Genomic DNA, 6,769 nt, shown 5'->3' on the forward strand with positions numbered 1-6,769 from the left:
GGGGTTGCGGGGGTTAAGGTGAAGTTGCTGTCCAATATCTGGGAGGTATACAATAAGAAGTATAAACAAGTCCCTGGGACACGCACACACACACACACACACACACACGCACACACACACACACACACACACACACACACACACACACACACACACACACACACACACACACACACACACACACACACACACACACACACACACCTCCCACCCCTATAGTGACTCAACATCTGGCTCTGCTATAAACTCACAACATTAACACGTCATTACTGTAAGTACAGTTGAGAAAATAAAAGTCCCCATGTTTACTCTAATAAAATGTAGCATACCACATTACTGGCACAGATTAGAAAAACACAGGCACTCATAGAGAACCACAGGCCACAGTGGAGTATAGAGGAGACGAGAGGAGACGAGAGGAGACGAGAGGAGTGTAGAGGAGACTAGAGGAGTATAGAGGAGACTAGAGGAGATGAGAGGAGTGTAGAGGAGACTAGAGGAGTATAGAGGAGTATAGAGGAGACTAGAGGAGACTAGAGGCGACTAGAGGAGTATAGAGGAGACGAGAGGAGACGAGAGGAGTGTAGAGGAGACAAGAGGAGACTAGTGGAGACTAGAGGAGACTAGAGGAGTATAGAGGAGTATAGAGGAGACTAGAGGAGTATAGAGGAATATAGTGGAGACTAGAGGAGACTAGAGGAGACTAGAGGAGTATAGAGGAGTATAGAGGGGACAAGAGGAGCCTTGAGGAGACTAGAGGAGACGAGGGGAGTGTAGAGGAGACTAGAGGAGACTAGAGGAGTATAGAGGAGTATAGAGGAGTATAGAGGAGACTAGAGGATTATAGAGGAGTATATAGGAGACTAGAGGAGACTAGAGGAGACTAGAGGAGTATAGAGGTGTATAGCGGAGTATAGAGGAGACTAGAGGAGTGTAGAGGAGACTAGAGGAGACTAGAGGAGTGTAGAGGAGACTAGAGGAGTATAGAGGAGTATAGAGGAGACTAGAGGAGTATAGAGGAGTATAGAGGAGACTAGAGGAGTATAGAGGAGTGTAGAGGAGTATAGAGGAGTATAGAGGAGACAAGAGGAGACTAGAGGAGACGAGAGGAGTATAGAGGAGACTAGAGGAGACTAGAGGAGACTAGAGGAGACGAGAGGAGTATAGAGGAGACTAGAGGAGACTAGAGGAGACGAGAGGAGACTAGAGGATTATAGAGGAGACTAGAGGAGTATATAGGAGACTAAAGGAGTGTAGAGGAGACTAGAGGAGTAAAGAGGAGACAAGAGGAGATGAGAGGAGTATAGAGGAGACGAGAGGAGACTAGAGGAGTATAGAGGAGACTAGAGGAGACTAGAGGAGTATAGAGGAGTATAGAGGAGACAAGAGGAGACTAGATGAGTGTAGAGTTGACCAGAGGAGTATAGAGGAGACTATAGGAGATGAGAGGAGTGTAGAGAAGACTGGAGGAGTGTAGAGGAGTATATAGGAGACTAGAGGAGACTAGAGGAGTGTAGAGGAGTATAGAGGAGTATAGATGAGACTAGATGAGTATAGAGGAGTATAGAGGAGACTTGAGGAGTATAGAGGAGACTAGAGGAGACTAGAGAAGTATAGAGGAGTATAGAGGAGACTAGAGGAGTATAGAGGAATTTAGAGGAGACTAGAGGAGTGTAGAGGTGACTAGAGGAGACTAGAGGGGACTAGAGGAGTATAGAGGAGACAAGAGGAGACTTGAGGAGACGAGGGGAGTGTAGAGGAGACTAGAGGAGACTAGAGGAGTATAGAGGAGTATAGAGGAGACTAGAGGAGTATAGAGGAGTATATAGGAGACTAGAGGAGACTAGAGGAGACTAGAGGAGTATAGAGGTGTATAGCGGAGTATAGAGGAGACTAGAGGAGTGTAGAGGAGACTAGAGGAGACTAGAGGAGTGTAGAGGAGACTAGAGGAGACTATGGGAGACGAGAGGAGACTAGAGGAGACTAGAGGAGTATAGAGGAGACTAGAGGAGTATAGAGGAGTGTAGAGGAGTATAGAGGAGTATAGACGAGACAAGAGGAGACTAGAGGAGACGAGAGGAGTATAGAGGAGACTAGAGGAGACTAGAGGAGACTAGAGGAGACGAGAGGAGTATAGAGGAGACTAGAGGAGACTAGAGGAGACGAGAGGAGACTAGAGGATTATAGAGGAGACTAGAGGAGTATATAGGAGACTAAAGGAGTGTAGAGGAGACTAGAGGAGTAAAGAGGAGACAAGAGGAGATGAGAGGAGTATAGAGGAGACGAGAGGAGACTAGAGGAGTATAGAGGAGACTAGATGAGTATAGAGGAGTATAGAGGAGACTTGAGGAGTATAGAGGAGTATAGAGGAGACTAGAGGAGTGTAGAGGTGACTAGAGGAGACTAGAGGGGACTAGAGGAAACGAGAGGAGTGTAGACGAGACTAGAGGAGTGTAGAGGAGTATATAGGCGACTAGAGGAGACTAGAGGATTGTAGAGGAGTATAGAGGAGTATAGATGAGACTAGATGAGTATAGAGGAGTATAGAGGAGACTTGAGGAGTATAGAGGAGTATAGAGGAGACTAGAGGAGACTAGAGAAGTATAGAGGAGTATAGAGGAGACTAGAGGAGTATAGAGGAGTATAGAGGAGACTAGAGGAGTGTAGAGGTGACTAGAGGAGACTAGAGGGGACTAGAGGAAACGAGAGGAGTGTAGAGGAGACTAGAGGAGTGTAGAGGTGACTAGAGGAGACTAGAGGGGACTAGAGGAAACGAGAGGAGTGTAGACGAGACTAGAGGAGACTAGAGAAGACGATAGGAGTGTAGACGAGACTAGAGTATAGAGGAGACTAGAGGAGTATAGAGGAGTGTAGAGGAGTATAGAGGAGACTAGAGGAGACTAGAGAAGACGGGAGGAGTGTAGAGGAGACTAGAGGAGACTAGAGGAGACTAGGGGAGACGAGAGGAGACTAGAGGAGTATAGAGGAGACTAGAGGAGTGTAGAGGAGACTAGAGGAGACTAGAGGAGTGTAGAGGAGACTAGAGGAGACTAGAGGAGTGTAGAGGAGACGAGAGGAGACTAGAGGCATATAGGGGAGACTAGAGGAGTATAGAGGAGACGATAGGAGTGTAGAGGAGACTAGAGGAGACTATGGGAGACGAGAGGAGACTAGAGGAGACTAGAGGAGTATAGAGGAGACTAGAGGAGTATAGAGGAGACTAGAGGAGACGAGAGGAGTGTAGAGGAGACTAGATGGGACGAGAGGAGTTTAGCGGAGACTAGAGGAGTGTAGAGGAGACTAGAGGAGACGAGAGGAGTGTAGAGGAGACTAGATGGGACGAGAGGAGTTTAGCGGAGACTAGAGGAGTGTAGAGGAGACAAGAGGAGTATAGAGTAGACTGGAGGAGACTAGAGGAGTGTAGAGGAGACTAGAGGAGACTAGAGGAGTGTAGAGGAGACTAGATGGGACGAGAGGAGTTTAGCGGAGACTAGAGGAGTGTAGAGGAGACTAGAGGAGACTAGAGGAGACTAGAGGAGTGTAGAGGCGACGAGAGGAGACTAGAGGCGTATAGGGGAGACTAGAGGAGTATAGAGGAGACTAAAGGAGACTAGAGGAGATTAGAGGAGACGATAGGAGTGTAGAGGAGACTAGAGGAGACTATGGGAGACGAGAGGAGACTAGAGGAGACTAGAGGAGTGTAGAGGAGACAAGAGGAGTATAGAGTAGACTGGAGGAGACTAGAGGAGTGTAGAGGAGACTAGAGGAGACTAGAGAAGTGTAGAGGAGACTAGAGGAGACTAGAGGAGCATAGAGGAGACTAGAGGTGTTTAGAGGAGACAAGAGGAGTATAGAATAGACTAGAGGAGACAAGAGTAGTGTAGAGGAGACTAGAGGAGACTAGACGAGTGTAGAGGAGACTAGAGGAGACTAAAGGTGTATAGAGGAGTGTAGAGGAGACTAGAGGAGACAAGAGAAGTGTAGAGGAGACTAGAGGAGCATAGAGGAGACTAGAGGAGTATAGAGGTGACAAGAGGAGTATATAGGAGACTAGAGGATATGAGAGGTGTGTAGAGGAGTGTAGAGGAGACTTGGTGAGAGAAGAGGAAGGTAGAGGGGAGGAGACTAGAGGTGTATAGAGGAGTATATAGGAGACTAGAGGATATGAGAGGAGTGTAGAGGAGTGTAGAGGAGACTAGGGGAGCATAGAGGAGTATGCTCTCAGCTGGGTACTGATATGGACTGATGCAGTACGGGCACTCAGCAGGGTACTGATATGGACTGATGCAGTACGGGCTCTCAGCAGGGTACTGATATGATCTGATACAGTACGGGCTCTCAGCAGGGTACTGATATGAACTGATGCAGTAAGGGCTCTCAGCAGGGTACTGATATGGACTGATACAGTACGGGCTCTCAGCAGGGTACTGATATGATCTGATGCAGTACGTGCTCTCAGCAGGGTACTGATATGGACTGATGCAGATATGGACTGATGCTCTCAGCAGGGTACTGATATGGACTGATGCAGTACGGGCTCTCAGCAGGGTACTGATATGGACTGATGCAGTACGGGCTCTCAGCAGGGTACTGATATGAACTGATGCAGTACGGGCTCTCAGCAGGGTACTGATATGATCTGATGCAGTACGTGCTCTCAGCAGGGTACTGATATGGACTGATGCAGTACGGGCTCTCAGCAGGGTACTGATATGGACTGAAGCAGTACCGGCTCTCCGCAGGGTACTGATATGAACTGATGCAGTACGGGCTCTCAGCAGGGTACTGATATGGACTGATGCAGTACGGGCTCTCAGCAGGGTACTGATATGAACTGATGCAGTACGGGCTCTCAGCAGGGTACTGATATGGACTGATGCAGTACGGGCTCTCAGCAGGGTACTGATATGGACTGATGCAGTACAGGCTCTCAGCAGGGTACTGATATTGACCTCTGCAGTACAGGCTCTCAGCAGGGTACTGATATTGACCTCTGCAGTACAGGCTCTCAGCAGGGTACTGATATGAACTGATGCAGTACAGGCTCTCAGCAGGGTACTGATATGAACTGATGCAGTACAGGCTCTCAGCAGGGTACTGATATGAACTGATGCAGTACAGGCTCTCAGCAGTGTACTGATATGGACTGATGCAGTACGGGCACTCAGCAGGGTACTGATATGGACTGATGCAGTACGGGCTCTCAGCAGGGTACTGATATGATCTGATGCAGTACAGGCTCTCAGCAGGGTACTGATATGGACTGATGCAGTACGGGCTCTCAGCAGGGTACTGATATGGACTGATGCAGTACGGGCTCTCAGCAGTGTACTGATATGGACTGATGCAGTACGGGCTCTCAGCAGGGTACTGATATGGACTGATGCAGTACGGGCTCTCAGCAGGGTACTGATATGGACTGAAGCAGTTCGGGCTCTCAGCAGGGTACTGATATGATCTGATGCAGTACGGGCTCTCAGCAGGGTACTGATATGGACTGATGCAGTACGGGCTCTCAGCAGGGTACTGATATGGACTGATGCAGTACGGGCTCTCAGCAGGGTACTGATATGGACTGATGCAGTACGGGCTCTCAGCAGGGTACTGATATGGACTGATGCAGTACGGGCTCTCAGCAGGGTACTGATATGGACTGATGCAGTACGGGCTCTCAGCAGGGTACTGATATGGACTGATGCAGTACGGGCTCTCAGCAGGGTACTGATATGGACTGATGCAGTACAGGCTCTCAGCAGGGTACTGATATGGACTGATGCAGTATGGGCTCTCAGCAGGGTACTGATATGGACTGATGCAGTACGGGCTCTCAGCAGGGTACTGATATGGACTGATGCAGTACGGGCTCTCAGCAGGGTACTGATATGGACTGATGCAGTACGGGCTCTCAGCAGGGTACTGATATGGACTGATGCAGTTCGGGCTCTCAGCAGGGTACTGAAATGAACTGATGCAGTGTGGGCTCTCAGCAGGGTACTGATATGGACTGATGCAGTTTGGGCTCTCAGCAGGATAATGATATGGACTGATGCAGTACGGGCTCTCAGCAGGGTACTGATATGGACTGATACAGTACGGGCTCTCAGCAGGGTACTGATATGGACTGATGCAGTACGGGCTCTCAGCAGGGTACTGATATGAACTGATGCAGTGTGGGCTCTCAGCAGGGTACTGATATGGACTGATGCAGTTTGGGCTCTCAGCAGGGTACTGATATGGACTGATGCAGTACGGGCTCTCAGCAGGGTACTGATATGGACTGATGGAGTACGGGCTCTCAGCAGGGTACTGATATGGACTGATGCAGTTTGGGCTCTCAGCAGGGTACTGATATAGACCTCTGCAGTACGGTCTCTCAGCAGGGTACTGATATGGACTGATGCAGTTCGGGCTCTCAGCAGGGTACTGATAAGGACTGATGCAGTACAGGCTCTCAGCAAGGTACTGATATGGACTGATGCAGTGCGGGCTCTCAGCAGGGTACTGATATGGACTGATGCAGTGCGGGCTCTCAACAGGGTACTGATATGGACCTCTGCAGTACGGGCTCTCAGCAGGGTACTGATATTGACCTCTGCAGTACGGTCTCTCAGCAGGGTACTGATATGGACTGATGCAGTACGGGCTCTCAGCAGGGTACTGATATGAACTGATGCAGTTCGGGCTCTCAGCAGGGTACTGATATGGACTGATGCAGTACGGGCTCTCAGCAGGGTACTGATATGGACTGATGGACTGATACGGGCTCTCA

Source organism: Oncorhynchus keta, unplaced genomic scaffold (assembly GCF_023373465.1).
Source record: "Oncorhynchus keta strain PuntledgeMale-10-30-2019 unplaced genomic scaffold, Oket_V2 Un_scaffold_2466_pilon_pilon, whole genome shotgun sequence".
Taxonomy (NCBI): Eukaryota; Metazoa; Chordata; class Actinopteri; order Salmoniformes; family Salmonidae; genus Oncorhynchus; species Oncorhynchus keta.